This window comes from Buteo buteo, chromosome 5 (genome assembly GCF_964188355.1).
Source record: "Buteo buteo chromosome 5, bButBut1.hap1.1, whole genome shotgun sequence".
NCBI classification, from domain to species: domain Eukaryota; kingdom Metazoa; phylum Chordata; class Aves; order Accipitriformes; family Accipitridae; genus Buteo; species Buteo buteo.
Window position 1 is genome coordinate 51,769,089 of NC_134175.1, and position 19,295 is coordinate 51,788,383.

General features: G+C 42.1%; 2 protein-coding genes across 4 annotated transcripts in view; both read left to right on the plus strand.

Moving 5' to 3' along the window:
• KIF5C (kinesin family member 5C) overlaps positions 1–7,062 on the plus strand; it is an 87,429-nt gene extending 80,367 nt beyond the window's left edge. The window contains exon 26 of the mRNA XM_075028985.1: positions 5,562–7,062. The gene's annotated coding sequence lies outside the window, so the exon portion shown is untranslated. The remainder of the gene's footprint in view (positions 1–5,561) is intronic.
• Positions 7,063–11,626: 4,564 nt separating this feature from the next.
• The window catches only part of LYPD6B (LY6/PLAUR domain containing 6B), a 55,037-nt gene continuing 47,368 nt past the window's right edge, over positions 11,627–19,295 (plus strand). Inside the window, exons 1-2 of one of the 3 annotated variants that reach the window (XM_075028997.1) lie at positions 11,627–11,727; positions 14,552–14,661. The gene's annotated coding sequence lies outside the window, so the exon portion shown is untranslated. The remainder of the gene's footprint in view (positions 11,728–14,551; positions 14,662–19,295) is intronic. The other 2 variants (XM_075028998.1, XM_075028999.1) reach the window with 2 other exon arrangements.

Here is a 19,295-nt window from a genome sequence, read left to right on the forward strand (position 1 = left end):
AAATAGAGTTCCAAAGGTTCCTTCTGCCAGTGTAATTTTCTGCTTTCTGTAACATGAATATCTTTCCATGTTGTGATATTCCAGCCTGGGACAGGGGTAGAGCAGCGATAAGTGGCAGCAGCACAGAGCTTTCCAAATTTGAGTGTCACAATGTGGTGAACTTCACTTTTATTTCTTTTGCTTTGTACTCTTTTTCAGCTCTCTTCAGAAAAAAAAGTAAATATTTTACTTTAATTGCAAGGGCTTGAGGGTTTCTCCTAAGCAAAAATCTCATCCTGGGAAGATGAGCAGCATATTCCCATGAGACTGCTTCATGTACCCTACCTTCCCATTTATTTCTTTAGATGCTTGTTATTTCTGAGATATTTTACATCTGCTATTATTTTAGACGATAACTTTATTTTACAGGCATACTAAGAGTTGGACAGTAGTGAGTGGCTGTGAAAAGCAGCCAGTGGACTGCTAAGTTGTCCCTCTGAGTTTGGTTTTTTTCCCCTTCTTGAGGATTAATTGTCTTATGACTCTCTTCTGATAGTATGTGGTTTCCTTTAGGCACTCAGCATTCTTGGGTGTTTTTTTCTTTTTCTTTATTTTGAGAATGTTTCAAGTCATGCATGCATGCAAACCATCCATCACATCGCACTCAAGCTGTTATTGTGTTGTGCAGATTGTTTCTGTTCATTGTGTTTTCCATGAGCCCTGTAGCTGCAAGCAACATATTTTTGCTGTGGATGAATTAGGGCAAGTCTTTGCTGACTGTTTTTGTGCATTAGTTCATTCTGAACTGAAATTGGCTTTTCCATCTCACAACAAGCGAGATGGCCTCTGTCTATCTACTTCATTGCATTCCCACCTCTGTGAAAGAGCAAAGGGGAAAGAGTATGATACAGAGGCATGTAAAAAATTTCTAAACATATATCATAGCAGCTGCTCTGTGGGGAAAAAAAGCTGCTACCTGCCTAAACTGGGTGGGCTTTTAATATACCATCTGCTATGAAATTAAGTGTCAAACTCAAACAGGCCACACATTAGGTATAGGCACATGTCAGGTGGACAACTGCAGATTAATAGAAGTTATTAACAAAATAAATACACTTAAAACTAGATGGGTGTATAACAAGGTAGGACTTTGGAAGTCAATAAAAAGCAATCAGAAAGGCATGGAATACCTCTCAAATGTTTTAGATGCTGAATTTTAGATTTGAGGGTGGTGAAGAATGAGCAGAGTTGGGCCACACTTGGAACATGTTGCAGAGGAGCTCATGGACAATGTGGGTAGAGAAAAAGAAGATGGAAGATCTTAGAAGAAAGTGGGTAAACTTACAGGTTTATGGCTTCTGAAAAAATTAGAAAATTTTCTGAAAACCAAACGGAAGCCCTAGAGGTCAGAATGAAGCCATTTAAAAAGTATGTATGTGTGTTATTTTCTTAATTGACAGTAGTGCTCCTTTATGCCTTTTATTGGTCTACTTTCCTTCCTGCTCGAGATTCAGTCTAATGCCCAGCTATATTAGGTATTGCATATTATGTGTAAGGCAACAATTTGAAATGTTGTGGGCGTTGGACTCAATGATCCTTCTGGGTCCCTTCCAAGTTGAGATATTCTATGATTCTATTCTATGATTACTACTTCAGAGAACCATATTTTAGGCCTTACAATTGGTTTTTAAACTGAGTCAAGTTCTAGATTTTTTGCACACATCTAGAAAGATGTCTTGAAGATGTAGTAAACTAAGGCTGGGCAGTGATTAAAGAAGGTCAGTTCTCATCAGTTTTGGTCCTTCAGTTGAGAAGATTATTGGCAAATTGCAACTATTTGGCTGCCAAAGGATTTTTGGAGTATCAGAGTAATCTGAATTCTGAGCTTGTTGGATGAAAGCCCAGGGGCCTGAGTAAGAGATGTTAGTAAAGGTACTACTTGTGCAGGGAAAATTTAATACAGATTATTTCCATAATATTGTTGAGACATTTCTATGCTCTGTAGAACTACACCATGCTTTTGAATGGCATGGTTCTACGCAGCTAGAATTAGAACAGAACTTTCTTTTATATTCATTTAACAGCAGTGAAAGAAAGGTGGGCTTTCTATATAAATGTTTGCTGTCAAGTAACATACCCTATCTCTGGAATGAAAATTTTATACCAAGATGAGGGGCAATTTATTTTATGTTCATTCATCATTCACAGTAAAGATGATAGACGCTTATTGCTGTTAGACTGGTCAGTGATGATGATTTAGTAACACAGCAGCCGACCCCTCAGTAACAGCCAGTATTGCTTTTGCTGTTCTCACAAAGGTTGTTGCTAAAATTTCTTCTGCAGAGCTGGGCAAGCCTGTGAGACTAAGCAGGACAAAGTTCAGACTTCACCCTGTTTGGGCCACATGCATGATGTAAGGAGATGATTTCTGCCCCAGAAAGCATAGCATTCGATGAATAACAGTAGCAGATGGAAGAGAAAGAAATGCGGGCATTAATAAAATGTGGTCCTGAAATTGCAAATTGCCGGTAACTGGCTTAAACAGGAGACTCAGGAGGCCAAGGGGTGTCTGCAAATCTCTAAAAGATAATTCCTCGTTCTGTCTACATTGCAGATGTTTTTGAAAATACAAGTGCAATGAATTTGTTACCTGGAGCATACCTCAAACCTAGATTTCGGAAAGGATCAGAAAGGGAATTCACATTGGTGCAGCTAATGGGATAATAATTGCTGCAGTAGGAGTCCTGTTTGGGTTGCAGTGTGTTTCTGTAAGAAGGTGGTGCTGGAATTGCTACAACCATATAGCTAAATTTATGCCAGGGTTTCATGGAGACAGCCTTGGAGATTTCTAAATGTTTATTTCTGTAGCACAGTTTTGAGTTGGTTCTTACAGTTTAATCTTTTCTGTTTTAATACAGGTGGTTGAAATGTATTCTTCAGTGTAAATCTTACAGAGTTTTTTAATTTTGTGGGGAGAAGTATTTTGACAAAACCTTAAAAAGCAATACTCCCCACGCATGAATAGCTGCAAATCATGTCATGTGGATGGTTGCATATTAGTATCTCTGCTGGTCAGCTACAGAGCTTAGTTGTTTGTTGTCATATTTAAAGTTCTTTACGGGAATACTTTCTAAATATAACTAAACACAGTGCAGGTTTCAAAAAATGTTAATATTAAAGTTTTTCAAATAATACCAGGAATTAAAAAAACCAAAACCTACGGTATGTATTTTGCTTTAGATAGGAACAAAAAACCCCCAAACCCAAATTGTTTTGACTCTTTCTCATGCCGCCCCACAAAGTTTAGGCCAAAAAACTGCACAAAATTATCAAAGTCACTATGCAATCTGGTTTCATATGTTTTTTTTCTAAATTGTTAAAGAAAGCCTATAATAATAATGAGTTTTAGAAATGGAAATAAGCATAAAGGCAGTGTCTGAGCAAACTTGAATGTCCCTTGGAGCATGCTAGTTAGTAACTGCCAGATTGAAGTGAATAATGGGAAAAATGCATTAAGCGGTAGAAATTTATGTTGACTTGCTTTTCGTGACTAAAATATGTGGCCAGACCAATGTTAGTACAAATCAGCTCATTTGAAGTTCTGTCTTTAAATTCACGAGAAGGACCTGCTCAGAAGCCCCCCACACACTCCTGTTACTGGGGTTGTTCACAGAGAGGTGAGCCACGGTGGTGCTGCTCTTCTGCAGCTCATGATTTAAGAAGGACTTTCTCCAGATGGACCAGAGATCATCTCGGAGTCTGCTTTAATTACCTCTTGGACCTAACCTGGCCCTGCACACAGGGAACAGAGGGGCACTAGCTGAGCTCAGGGGCAGCTAAGGTTGGGGCTCAGGGAAGGCACGGATGAAAAGATTCAAGACTTGTGAGGCTTTGTTGGAGGGCACTTCAGGTGCTGTATGCAAACTTCAAGGTTTGCTGTCACCATTTTTCCGACACCTTTCTCAGTGACTGAGCTGCAGGCTGGAGGATGCTCTCCCAGTATCGACAGACCTGTGGGCAAGCTGGCACGCCGGGGCTGCTCAGGACCGGCCTGGAAACCTTGGGCAGAGCGAGCAGCAGCAGATATATTTCAAATCTGAAGGAAGCTAGTTATCTGCCCTTCTAATATTTGCTCAAACTTGTCTGATGCCTCATTTCGAAAGAGAAGGAAAGGACTGATGGGAAGGTGCGCTAACGATTGCACTAACGCTCCATCATGGCCTACTGAAATTATTAAAGTAACTTGTACTGGGATCTGTGAAACATGCTGTGCAAACAGGCTCTTGTCTGCATGTCCCTTATCCTAAAGTCTCTGGTATGTTCCCAGCACCTCCCCATCCTTCAGCAAGATTCATAACTATATTTAATCTAGCCAGATGATAGTTAATCTAGCCATTAAGATGCATAGATTAATAACCATCCAGATTTCCTTTAAAGTGTTAATAAGGATGACAATGAGGAGCTAACTACAATTCCCACCATTAATTTAGGGTAAATTTAAAAACACTGATGTATCAATATTTATTTATTTTTATAACTTGATCTTGAATACGGAGAAGCTTGGGTTTTTTTCAAATAACTATACAAGTAAATGCTTAATTGAGGAGAATACATCTCTCTTTGTAAGGCTGATTTTGTATTAGCTAATTTAAAAATGTGCTAGGCACACTCAGTTACTTATGTGGTGCTTTCCATATGGCTAATGAGAAACATGGGGGAAAAACAATACAAACCCAAGCATTTTTAAAAGTCTGTATTTCAAATGTTTTATAATCAACTTTAAATCACCTTGGTACTTGGTAATGTGCCTTGAACTTTGCTTCTGAATGGAATTACTATTAAATTAGTGAGAAAGATCCCTGTATAATGAGCATATATGTTATATAAAATTATCTAGTCTATTTTTATAATATATTATCAAAATATTGTATATAAGTATTTTTATATATTGCTGTAAACACATATATGTGTGTGTGTGTATATGTGTCTCAGGAAAGCACCTCTCTGTCAGGAGACATATAGAACAGAAGGATTGTTTTGGATTTGTGTTTTCTCACCCCTTCGTTTTATAATAAGTTTTCAAACTCAACTGCAGTTACTTTCCTTACTTGTTATATAAGATATGCACACATCTCCTCTTCAGCATATCCAAGTGCTGACCAGTGAGAGAAAAATCCCATTAAAAGAACAGAGAGATAAAAGGAAAAAAAGGAGTTAGACCTTTAGATAGTGTTTAATGATGTATTTAGGCAAGACATAATGCCATGCTGTAGGTGGCAAAGAATGAATTTCATCAAGAGAATGGTTTCATTATGATTGTACAAGTTTGTGGGCTGGAAACTTTAAAGGTAGATCTGACAAAATTCCTTTCCAAGACTTAGTAACTGAGACCCTAATTTCGTGAGCTGTTAAAACTGTGCTTGACGTGACTCTCATTTCGTGGCTGTTATGGTGGCTCTTTGGTTGCTGTGCATCACGTTTCTGTGAGGTGTAGGTATCAGTTGATCTGCCACGTTGCATATCTGCTTTCTAATCTCAGACATCCACTAATTATGGTTACCTTTCTTGCTCTCTTTCGACAGGTCAATTCCACTTAGCATGTTAAGGACTGTCATTAAGTCACTAGTTTCTTTTTTTCCCCTCTTCAACCCGATCCACGTCCTGTTCATCCTGCGCTTCCTACAGCCATCTGCAATGCACTGGTCCCAGGTATTTTGAGCTTCGTAGGATCTCCACGTGTACAGAAGTGTTCAGCTCAACTCTTCTACAGATACTTGTACAATGTATTTAACATAACCATCTAAGTAACGATAGGAAGTCTGCCACTCAGAATCTCTCACGGACTGCGTTTGACCCCTTGGCGCTGGTTAGGTTGGGGCTTCTACTCTCAGATTGATGCTTTTTCGAAGTCCTCTGTTGCATCAGTAAATCCCGACTTCTGGCATCAAAGAATTAATTATTCAATGACCAAGTGCCATCAAAGGCAGGTGATTGTGCTCTGTCATGACTGATTTACTGTATAATATACATATTATTTTATATTTTTAGGGGATGAAAATGTGCTGCTATATGGTTTAATTTTACTGCTTACATTTTCAGAAGTAAATTTCCCCAAAGAACCATTTGTAATATCCTGATAAAAATCTTTGGACTGTATAAAATAAGCTTTATTGCAGTACCTGGTAAAGATCAAACGGGATGCAGAGAAATCTGTTAGTATAGATCTAGGTTTTGAAGTTTGGTAGTTACATGAATATATCTGTGTGACCTATCTTAAATTTAAGATCTGATCTGCTTGTAGTTCTCCCTACGGTGGTGGGTTTTCCTGGAGTGTGATGGCTAGCCACGTGTTTGTAAGCATTGTTCTTTATGAAATTTTGAAGGCTTTCAGAATGCTGTGGAAATCTTGTCTTGGAAAAGCTGACAAGCATCCCCCCCTTTCCCCTTCCCGCATGCCTTCGGCAAGCCCCGATCTGTTCACACTGGAATTCAGGTACGGGAGTGAACAGTCCCCTACCAGAACAGACGCTACCTTAAAGAAACAAACAAACAAAAAACCCCCCAAACCCCAGCCCCTACCTTAAAAAAAATTATACAGAGAGAGTCCAAAAGGAGGTGAGAGTTGTAGACTCAAGCTGTCCTTTGCAGACCAAATTTGGGAATACGTTTGCTAGGAGGTGAAGAGCATATATATAGCAAGGGGAAAAGAACGTCTTTATAAGTTACAGTACGCAAGTCGTCCTACGGATGGTACGCTTGTGCGCACGGAGGTAAGGATGAGACCGCTTGCCTTGGATCTTTCTTTCGTGCCAGACAGAAAGTTTCCATCTTCTCAGCAAGGGGGCACTGGAATCGTTCCGGGAAGGTTCCGCTGGCAGGCAGAAGCTACTGCTGCTCCTCGCTGCCTACTGCTCCTGTGCCACCCGCACACATCCTCCTCCTCGCTCAGATGTGCATAGGATGCAACCTTACGTCTTCACGAAGCGTGGATTCTAGGAAGGTTACGGCCAAGCATAGCCCTCTAGTCTTGTTTTGCAGACGTTTGCTCTTACTTCATTTGAGACTGATTTTTTTTTTTTTTTTTTCCAAAATTTCTGAACGTGTTTGTTGGTAGACGTAGAACTATTTAGTTAATGTAGAGCGTTTTGAAAGATTGTGAATTGACTTTAGATATTTTTTTCTACTGAAATTATTTAGGTTGTTGCAAAGTAAGTTGGACTTAATTTAACTTTTTTTTTTAATGTTGCACTATCTTGGGGAGCATTTTGCTAAAAATATTTAATGAAGTTGCAAATTTGCATGTATTTAATTTATTTTGTATTTTCCAAAGTTTTATATTTTCTTTCTTTATGTGCATGTGCACTGCCAGAAAAATGAACTGTGAACTTGCCATATGCAATCTTTAATAAAATTACTAATTCAGAACTACTCTGTGCTATCTTATCAGCTGTTCAGAGCTGAAATTTCTACTATGAACTAATGATCCTCTTGTTTTGGTTCTAAAACAGTTGTCTTGGAAAAGATACCAAACTTAATTGCTGTCAAAGATTTTGTATTGTAGTAAAACTTTTGTTCCGTCTCTCAAATTAAAGTTCTGTATGGAAGTATATTGTAGACACGGCATTAGCTTAAAAAAAAAAATTGTATTAAGTTCCTCACAGCATCACCATTAGTTATGTATGGCAGTTTAGACAGCTTTCTTCAGCTTGAGTAATAAGTTAGCTTTGACATCTCTTAATTGTGCTAGTGCTGATCAGCCAGTCAGTTCACCTAGCTGAAATAATGTAAGTTTCTCCAAGTTAACTTTTACATCAAGACTGTAGGAGGACTTTCTATAACTGGAACGCTGAAAAGATGCCTTAGGCTAAAATTCTCAAAAAGAATTACAGAAGATATTCACTCGATTGGAAATTACTAATTGTCAACTGAACTTGCTCTGCTTATATATAGATTCTTGTTTTGTAAGCCTATTTTAATTAGGCAACTTAAGTTTGTATTGCGTATTGTATATTCAACTTTTGTACCATTTTTAAGTCTTACACATTTTATATATAGAAATGAAAACCACACAACTGCTCAGCAGAGATCAAAACCTGTCTCCTCATATTTCCACTACTTGATGCTACTTTACTTTCTTTGCTCTTTGAATGTTGTGTTATATTTATTCTAGGCTAATTTTAAAGTTGTGATTTGTATAGCGCAAATTAAATTTCACATCTGAAATGTCATGCATGGGACAAATTTTGGTGGAAATACCGTTCACAAATGGAAAACGTACTTCAGATGGAACTAAAGTGCATATTGTTCTTTTTGCTAGTAATTAAAAAGTATTTCCTGCTCACTTGAGCTTCTCTTAATGATCTGTTCAAATTTCTTGTTTGTCCTTGAGTTCACGTTTCATCGACTTGTTTTCTCAACAGCAAGGAAAGTTTTAAACCTGGAAAGATCTTGGCTGATGCATTTTTAAGTTTGTATTTAACTCAACAAGGGTGAGAGTGGATTATCCTGAATATATTAAAAAAAACTAAAAAATAAGTCACAAAAGAACTTTACTACAATAATTTCTGTCTACAGAACCTTATGAGTAACTTTTAAATTTCATTTTATAAAGCCTAATGGACTAAGATGCACATTTGCCTGAAATTTTGATAAATAAGGCTTGGAAGTACACAAAATAAAGAATTTTAAGCTGAACATTGTTTTATTTGAATAAACGGGTATTTAAACCAAATGGTGATGAAGGCCCAAAAGGAAGAGGCCTGATCAGATTTCCATTGCTGGAGGAGAAAGACCTTGTGTAAACATGAATGAAGTACATCTCAATTGGAAATGGAAGGAATCCAAAAATAAATTGGCAGGATAATCTTCATCTACCCTTGCTTTGATTTTCATCTTCACTGTGCCTGTACGAACTGCGAAGTGCACTGGAGAACATCCGCTGTGCAGGATGGAACACCGCTCTACCAGTTCCTCTCTCGCTCTCACAATCTTGTCCACTGAAACACTTTTTGTTGTGGGAGAACCACGGGGGTTGAGGCATTCTGTAGAATTATACATGTCTAGTTTGTAAAGTGTGTAACGTGTACTGCAGATGTGTATTCTCTGGGCTCTATGTATCTTTACAGTAGTGTTCAATTTAGGAAAAAATAAATTGTGGACACGTTTTGCTGGTAACAAGGGGAAATTTTTTGCCATTGCATCAAACGATGCTGAAATGTATTAAACTCTTGATAGCAGACCTGAACCCTCCTTCCCCCATCCCGTGGAGATAAAGTCTTTTATCTTCGTTCTAAAATTCCATCAGAGATGGATGGATACACTGGCAGACTGCATGATGTATCATTCGAAAACCGTTACAGTGGAAAATAAAACTGAACTAAACTTTGCGGTGTGCATGTTGTGTGACACGTTATATACAGCATCCCTGTTACCGGGGCGCTCTGCCCATGCCCATGACGCGTAGGAGTGACCCGTTCAGTGGAACCGCGCTTGAGAGCGTGCTGGAGTCCCCATCCGAGGCCACTGTCTGGATTTTAGCTTTTCCTCGAAATCTGTAGACAGTAATTAAAAGGCTTGGGTGACTCACTGGGAAATGGAACACAGGCTTATTTTTTATTTTTGTGATCAAATAATTGCATCTTCTCTACTACCTCTCCATGGAAATGTTCCTTCTTCCAACTCTTTTTCAGTAGCCGGGAGGGTGACGGGGAGACTCTTCCACTTACCCTCTGCGTGCATTTCCGTTTTTATGGGAATGTTACACTCCCTTTGTATACAGTGTAATGGAGTAGAAATTCCTGCGTCCTTGCCACCTCCCTTAAGTCATACTTGGGAGCTTTATAAATGGCTTGTTTTCAGTAATTATTAATCTGAGCATTTCTCAATTATATCGTTACCATTCTACTCAGCAATGCAAATTTCTGGCACGCCAGAATTTCTGTAGAAATGGATTGCTCTGGTTTTGCTGCTGAGTAGATTTCTAATGAGGATTATGTGGTTTTGCATCATTACTTAGGTGTGCTCATGCTGCTTTCGCTTGGGGCCTGCTCAGAACCCAGAAGCGTAGGAAGCTGCTTACAGCCAGGCTTTATTGCTGTTCTTGCTGGGGATGGGTGGCCGACGGTCAGGGTGGCAAGTACAGGTGTCCAGGAGCTAGGTAAATGCCACCGAGCAACTAAGTGTTTGGATGCGCTAACTACATAGATGTACTAATATAATCATGCTGATTAACCCAGTGCGTTTAGTAGGACAGACCACTGTCCTAGCAGACTTGGATATTACGTCTGTTAAAAAATGGGAGTCAATTATTTCTAAATCAGAATGCACTTTTTGATCATGCTACTTTTGGTGCATAGGAGGCTCTTCTTCCTCATGCTGTCTGAGAAGCTACTGCTTTGGCTCCATTGTGCAGGAAAAGGCTTTCCAATTTAGAAGGTTTATACTAGGGAGAGCAGCCAGGGAGTCCCAAGCATTCCCCACTAGTCCCGCAGAGGAAGGCAAACGCTGTACGGTGCCACGCCACAGAGCTTTTTCCATGAGTTAAAATGATGCACCCTTTAAGATCTCTTAGATAAAGCTTGTGCCTGGAGGATGAACTCAATTATAGAGCAGACTGCTTGCAAGTGTTTCCCTACAATTTCGTTTTCAGAATGTGGGATTGCATCAGTTAATTAACTCTATCAAAACAACACAAATTATCGTATCCCTTTCCAAGATTCATCTTACACAAGAGTACAGTAAAAAAACAAAGGATAGGGGTTTGCATCCCTGGAAAATTACTTGCTGCAAATCTATCACTAGTGATGAAAATACTTTTTTTGCTAAAACTCAGATATGTGAAATTTAGCTTCCGGCAGCGCTGAACTGAGTGGAGACTGTATTTATCCTAAAATGAGGACCTTCAGTAGTTTTGGCTCGAGATCCCCGGTTGGGCATGCTTTATCAGCTCCTACTTTATACGCTTCCGATACGCGATGCCTGGCCCCGTCAGCCAGGCCTGCGGCCGAGGCGTTTCGGGGGCGATGGCGATGCCGAGGGGGCATCTGCGAAGTCCCAGCGGGTCAGGGTGGTTTCAGGAGCTGCTCGAACATCCAAAGTCCGTTCTTTGGGATAACGCTGGCAGCACGCCCTGCTCCCGGATGGCCGGAGCTCCTTCGGCTGGAGAACTGCCTGCTTTGTGGCTCTCCCCATCTCCTCGGCGCAGCTGCCCGACGCCTTGAAGGGGGCTGCCTGAAGCCGATCCGCAGCCAGGATCTCCTAAGGTTAGAACCGAGTTTCCCCCGGCTGACTCTACGCCTCGGTTATGAAAACTTCGACCTCGCAGCCCGCCGCCTTCCCGACCCACCCGGTTTCGCCACCCGCTTTTGCCGTGTGCCTCAAATTTGGGGCGAGGGGTAGCGATGGCCCCCGGACAGCCGCCCCGGGCCCTCCCGCGGGTGCCGGGGCCGCCCTCCCCTCAGGTGCCGGCCAGGGTCCGCCTCAGCCCCCTCGACCCGCCGGCGGAGGGGGGGGGGGAAGCCCACCCGGGCCGGCGGGGCTCGGCGGCACCGCCCGGGGGGCGGTCGCGGGGGTGTCCGAGCCCTTCGCTTCCCCGCCCCGGCCCCACCTCCGCGGGGCAAGGCGGCACCGCCCGCCTCCCGCCGAGCCAGGGGAGCCGCTACCGCCGTCCCGAACCGGCCGCCGCCTCCGTTTACCTCACGCCGAGCTCCTCGCCGCCCGCGGCGGGGGGGGACACCGCGGGCACAGCGGGTGAGTTTCCTCCCCCCCCCTCCCCGGGCAGCGGGAGTCGTCTGTGGGGCGAGGAGGGGAAGGGGGGGTCCGGGGAGCGGCGCCTACGCCGCCATCGCTTCCCCTCAGGGCGTCGTGGGCGCCGCGGGGTGAGAGGCAAAAGGGCGGGAAGCGCTGAGGGGGGCGGCCGTGGCCGGGCTGAGGGGAGCGGCAGGGCCGGCTCCTCGCTGCGGGTCCCGCCGGGTTGGGGACCGAAGGTGGGTGCTGAGCCCCCCGGGGAAGGCCGAGCCGGGCCGTGAGGTGGGAGCGGGAGATCCCGTCGCCTCGGTGGAGGGAGGCGGGAAGCCCAGGAACGCTCCCGGGAGAGAAGGGAGAGGGCGAGAAGCGCTGGGCGTTCGGCGTCGAGCGCCTCGGAGCCGAAGCGCGGAGCGTGTTTTATGGGTACGTTGTAAAACTGCAGTTATTGCAACACTGCTCTTGATGATTATACAGCTGTTAAAAAAAAGAAGTGGCTCTTCGTTTTTCACAGGTACATCAGCAAACTTTTCACTCTTTTTAAAAGCAGGGGCGTTAGGCTTCACCATAGAAAATAACAACACATTAAAATACCTACATAATGAAGGAAACCCAAGTACGGTAAATAACACAAGTAAAAAATGCAAGGCGCCCGCCGTGGAAATACATCAGCAGGTGCTGGGCTCGCGCTGGCAGGTCGTAGGAGCGCTGCCCTTCGCGTGGCGTTCCTCCCGGAAACGGACGCGGGCTTCTTGGGCGTTATTTGCGATAGGCGAATGCGTGTTCTGGTGTTGCGTTAGGCTGCGGAGTCCTCGGAACGGTGACTGGCGGTGTTCGTGTGGTATGGAGGGCGCCGAGGGCTCGGTTCTGTGCGAGGCCTATGGGTGCTCTGGTAATATGGTTTAATAAAAACAGTCCCAGGGTTGATGAGTGTACGCGGTTCACGCCGATAGAACTGGTTTGCAAGACTCAGCTGGTTGACTCCTAAGGGCAATCTCAGGAAAATAGGTTCGTATGCTTTCCCGTCTGTCAGAGGGTAATGCGGGTAGAGCCTGGAACCGCAGATGCAGAGATCAGAGCAATTGCAGAGAGCCATGTACTGCAACCTCTTTCATAAATACAGTACTGGTAATCCCAGATGCTCAGATAATGAGTCAAGTTTCCCTCCCTCAGTGAACATGTTTTTGTTTAAAATAATAAAATATTTAATGCTGAGATGGCTGTTTCTCAGGTTGGTTTTGAACCTCTAAGTTTTAAGTGTTCAAGCTTCCTCCATAACTATGAACCTCCTGATGGCGGTACCCCGTTCTGCCTCTCCTCAGATAAGTTTTTAAGAAAAAGACAAAAATTTAAAGGCTTACAATGGGAAAGAATAACGTCCTGCCTTGCGTTTGAGAACGCACACACCAGCTTGGAGGAGGAGAATTCAAAGCTGAAAGAGTACGTCCTCAGTTTGGTGCGTCTGCCTCGCATCGCCAGTGCCAGTCGGTACCCCGGCTGAGCGTGGCCAGGCCGTGTACCAGCAGTACAGTCCTGCAGGTGAATTCCAGAGGTAATTGTAGAAGGATGTTTTATAGCATGGATGAAGGGAGTTGTCCTGTTTGTTACAGAGGCCACGGCTTGGTGATTCATCAATCTTTGCATGGTAATACTTTTGCTCTTCTAGTCAATCCACAATTAACTTAGCTACCAGTGTTGCTGATGAGAGTCTTTCCCACTTCTCATCATGTGTTACTTGCTTTAAGTTGATTAACATTTCCCAGTGTGATAGTTGCAGTACTCTGTTCACAGCCAGTCGCATCCTCTCAATGACATCCCTCCCAGAGCGGATAATCTTAGGGCCTTTTGCCTTAGCCTGGTTTCGTCAGAGCCATATCTCCAACACTTGACATGTGGCATTCTGGCTGTGTGATATTAACTGTCAGGAGCCCGGTAAATCCTGTAATCAGCTTACATAGGATGGATCCCGTCTGTTGATCCTCGAAACGCTTCTGATGAGTTCCGTCCTCTGGCTGGCACCAGGTGCTGGATGCTTTATCTGGCAGAAAGAAAAGAGGGAGAGCGTAGCCAAGGTGAGGGCAGATATGGTTTCTTTGTCGGGGAGGCGTGCAATTGGCAAGTGCAAGGTGCTGCAGGGGAAAGAATCTGCTTTGCAAGAATGGGCACCTTTTCCTGCACCCTTGGGAACTCTCTGGAAGAGACACCTGTACCTTGCTAACTCATAGGTTGATTCATGCCATGCAGTCAATCTATCACGATCTCTTCCTGCCTTGTTTTCCATTTGCCTAAGCTTCAGTTGTGGGAGAAGAGAGAGGGAATGTTTCCTTTTAAACTGTTTATACAAGTTGTGTCAGTTATGTAGGGGAGCCCCGTCTGGAATCAGGAGTTGCAAACTTAAGTTACAAAACAGAAGTCACCAAGGCTGTTGTGCATGCTGTAGTACAACGCATCTTACCCATCCCTGCCAGATGCTTCCAGTGCAGGCAGCAAGTAAGGAACTCGGTAGCAGAGGTGAGGGAAAGAGAATGACAGCACCTTACATGTTAAGGGTGCTTAATGCCTCTCAAGGAGAGCAAGGTAATTGAAGGGTGAAGAATTTTCCAGGGCTGTCTGTCATTTCTCAGTCCAAAGGGGCCCTAAGCTACATCCAAAAAAACCCCCACCTCTCCTCTACTTTACTAGTTTGAGGGCTGCTTTGGAACAAAAGCTTTCCATCTTAAAACAAATTTTTCTGCATGAATTCTGATACTTAGAAAATTGTCCACACACACACCCCCCTTTTTTTAAAGTCTAAATTCCTCAATATTTTCTTTCCTTTCTTCACGTCCAGTAGCTGGATTTTGTACATTCGAAGGAAAGGAATGCTTCGGTTATTCGTGTGTGTGACTCAAAGGACTTCTGGAGGAGGTGCATGTCTAACAGTTCAGAAGTGGTGAAAAGGTACGTACGATAGTGCCATGCCAATAAGCTTCAGAAGGAATTTCAGATTGCAGCTTTCTTTAAGGATCGAGTTGTATTGTGTGATACATGTGTTGTTGGCAGTTATTTTTCCATTAATTGCTGTGAAAATCTTTTAGTCTAAATAAGAGGCTTCATCTTCTAGACTTTGCATGTGCTTTCAGCAGACATCTGATTACCAGGCTGGTTATTCTGAGTGCCAAATGCTGAAATGAAGGCTCAGTATAACTGTTTGCATTTGTTGTTTTTCTCACTCGGAACCTAGTGCCCGTGAGAAGCCAGAACACCAGGCACGACCTACGATCCGTTTTCACATTCAAACGGCACCACTCTAGCTATGCCAACAAAACTGGATTGGGATTTCTTGCCTGAAGCTTGGGGCTTTTTGATGTACCCGGTTTGAACTACAGGCTTTGGCGAGGAACCAAATTAGGGTAAAATGGTGTTCATTTGGTGGTTTTTGTCTAGATTTTGCTTTGATATTTAAACAAATCTAAACTGTTGTGTGAAACCTGCTTGAAATAAACTTACAGACTCCATTGTTAATATCACTTTACAGATCTGGAAATGGGGCAGTAAGGGATTAGAACGTGAGTCTTTTTCTTAAAAGATCCAGGCTTTAGTTATATCCTGACTTGCTGAATGGTTCTAGACAGGTCATTTGTCTTCTTTCCATCTATTTCTTGTCTCACTAGTGGGAGTAATGATGACTTTTCTATTTCCATGAATTGCTGTGAAAATTGATCGGTTTGTAAAGAAATCTCAGTGCAAACAGCACTGCAGTGATAGCGTTATTAAGGGTGCCAGTTTCACCCCAAGTAATTCAAGCACATTGAGCTTTCTCATGTTTCAGTCTAACCATGTACTGCACTACATGTGGAATGTGGAATTCTCTCCTATTAAAGATGGCGATAGGTCAAGGCAGGGCAGGGGCGGGGGGGAAGTCCAGGATCAAGGTTTCCACTTGAAAGTTTCTGTAAACCCTATAGTATGCCTAGAAAAAGTTATTTTCAGTGTTGGGTAGTCCAGCTTTAAACTAAATTATCAGAGTATTTTAAAAAAATTCTGAACTCTATTTCCTTTTCTGTTTTTTCTCACAGTCCATAAAACGGTTCAATAACAAATCCCATCTCTCAAAAGTGTAGTGAGGAAAAATTGTCTGCTTACTTGAAATGCTGAGATGAAAAAAACCAAATCCATTGTACTGTAGCAGTGCCATTTATTAACCAATGAGTTATGTAAAATCACTCTACTGTGGACCGGGACCTCACTCGCAGTCACAAGTGTGATTTTGACGTTTATATGTGTGACACTTTCACTGCTGGTTGAACCTCATCCCGCCCTCAATGCTCTCACTGGAGAATTGTGGATTCTTTGATCTAAGGCAGGGCTGCGTTTTGTAAACGTTCCCTATGCCCTTGCAGTGTAAATGTGCTGGGTTGACCAAGACTTGCTATTTAAGTGTTTAAGCTAACCCAACTCATTTGAGCTGTAATGACTTAAAGATCAATCAGATCATCATCTCTGAGGTGACCATCTGAGCTGGGGAAAGGAGGAGATTGCTCTTTCTGCTGGGATGGCTGGCCAGGGCCAGCGGGTGTTTCCACTGGCAGCTCTCAAGCCAGAGGAAAGTCCAATCCATCCTGCAGAATGTATCTCCTGGCTAGCTTCATGGAAAGAAGTCTGTATCCTTCATTTTTTAAAATAGGAGTGCTAGTACGTGCTAATAAGCAAAATGGGAGGAGATGCTTGCAATAAGTAGGTGAAAAATCAGATGTATGAATAGATGGAACTTAACTGCTTAGTCAAAATTTTAAACATAGTTTTTTCACACTCTTAATTTGTTTCCCTCGTAAATTAGTGTGTCTGTGTGAACCGTTTTCTTTCCTGTGTCAGTCAAAGTGGCCTTGTTGTGTCTCTATAAAGAAATGTGTCTACTTTGCCTGTAGCCCAAGAAGATTACACTGGTATTTCCAAATGATAGAGAAGTTAAGACTGAAATCCTTAGGCCTGTCTTGGGTTATATAGATTGAAAACTAACACCAGTTGCAGGAGCGATGCTTGATTTGTGTTTATATATTTGCCCTACGTGTAAATGCCAGATATTGTAATTTCTGTCTGTTAGTCTGTTATTTAAATGGAAATTTAACAAACAAAAAAAACCTCCGTAAAATACTCACTATCTTTAGTGGTCTCTAGGCCCTTGGTATAATAATAATCCCTTCCAAAATTGCTCTATGAAATCTTGTGGTGTACTCGTAGATTATCTCGTATTTGTATCTGAAATACAATGTAGTGTTCAAGCTCTGGACTGCAGAGTGCATTTCAGAGTTTGAAAGAACAGGTTGCCATACTAGACTGGCTCATAATCTTAGATCTGTAAAGCTGCCTCTGGCAGTGATGAATAACTAATGCTTCAGGGAAGACTAATATCCTCTATTATGCACCTACCCAATTGGGCAATGTCAAAAACAGAAAGATGGGCGTAAGATTATCTTTCTGACCCCTGCAGATCATGCCCTGAAGTGTGGTGATTACCCTTCTCGGAGTCTAAACATGCATAAGTGCAGATGGTAGTACTTACAGTCATCTAATCCTTTTTTTGAAAAATGCTGCCCCAGCTTTGTCTTGATGTGAATAAACCTGTTGTGGCAAATTGCACTAATTCAGAGCTCAACTTAATACACAGAAATGGAGCTAAAAGCTTATGAAATAGAGAGAAATACAGGCATACGTGTACCTTGTATGGCTAACGTGGTAAGCATCTCAGTGCTTAAAACCTTGTTTACAGGCACTGGTTTTGCCTTGGACTTAAACTTCATTTAAGGCCAAATATGAAGAGTTTTCGTGCCTACATAAGGAGTACTTGTTGGATGTGAGCTTAAAATGACGCTCCTTCTTTCAACTGGTAACTAAGAAAATCCATTTTGGCTATAGTTTCTTGTGGCCATGTTTTCCTTAGCTCAGAGCTTCACGGCTGCAGAGCATCAGGGGTGTACAGGTCCCGGCACTGTTCTCTGGCTGGGATCATCGTTTTTCCTTGAAGTCCACTGTCTCCATCTGTTGTGCCTGGCTCACGTAATGCAATGTCTTCCTTAGACTCATCTTGACAGTTGTTTCTGTAATTTCCAGCTCTTTGTGGTTGCGGGACTGTGTAGGATAATCCTCTAATTGGCGTTTCATCCAAGAGTGGCAGGACAGAGAGCATTATCAGATGCTTGATCTCAGCTATCCAGGGTAATGTGGCTGCTCCAAAATTTGAGTCTGCTCAAAGGGCAGGTCCTGTATCCATCCTTTAAAACTAAGCATACAAGTCAAACATTTAAAAACAAGAATAAGATTACAGTGGTTCTTTCCTCTTTGGGACTGTCAGAGAACAGACTGGTTTCCAGACACTAGCACACTGGGATTATAGAGTAAATGGTGAGTTTTATTTTATGTGGTATACCTGAAGACATGACCCTTTCTTAGTCTCTTTTTGGTACATGTCAATTTAACATTCCTCTTGTGGGGTGCAAGTTCAAGGTAATGGTATGTCATATGTCTTACATGGTTTTTAGAATCAAATTAGAGGATGTTTATATAAACATATAAAAATTATTTTCAAGTATATATATAAAAAAAAAGCAACAGCACAGATTCTACAGAAGTCAAGAAAGCAGTTTGTCCAAACAAGCTAGAGGTGAGAGATATCAGTTACTAAAACACCATGTGGTTGTAAGGGCTGGGGAATCTCCCTGTGCAAAGCTAATTCTGGATGCTGTTTTCAGCCTTGGGCTGCATTCTGTTCCTCTTATTTTATTTTTCTAAGATTATTACAACAGTGCCTGATACCAGTCTAGTCTGATAAAAGTCAAAATTCACAGCACAGAAGGGAAAGATTATTGCAGTTCGCAGTTTCAGGAAAGAGCCTTCCTGTGGTTTTTGGTGGTGGTGGTGTGGTTTTTTGGACAGTCCTTTCTCCCTTGGGAAATTCTACCAAGGATGCTCAACACTCTCCCTGGCTTCACACCACCATCTCCCATGTCAGCCTGTCATCTTATTGAAAACTTGATTCTGTTGTCTTTTTCTAACAGGCGTTAACCTGTATTTAGGCCAGTACTTGCTAATAGCTGTTTGAATAGTGATCTTCTAGTAGCACCTCACTGAAGCTACGCTAAGGACTTGTCTCTGGGCAGTTACATTCTGATAATTTCATTTGTTTGATGAATGACTGTTGGATTTAATCTAGCCTGAGTTTTTTAAAGTTTTGTTTGCTTTTTAATAAGGAAACTTCTCTGATCAGGTGCCATGAAATCGATACTCTGTGCCTTAATAATTATGTTTAATATCAGATTATTTTGGTTTAACAAAATAAATCCGAGGGATTTATTGCTTTAATATGTGTGTATTATTACCAAAACACAAATCAAACTAAGTATAATGTTATTCATTGAGATATGTACTGTAGTTTTACAGGAGTTATTGTTAAATAGTAGAACAGGATTTGAAAATTCTCACTCATTCATTAGATCAAAAATGAAAAGGGTAATAAAGTGTTAGGCTTTAAAAGAGTACCACTGTTAAGTTCAGGAGGACTTACTTACCTCTTTCTTTATAATGTTTCGGAATTGACT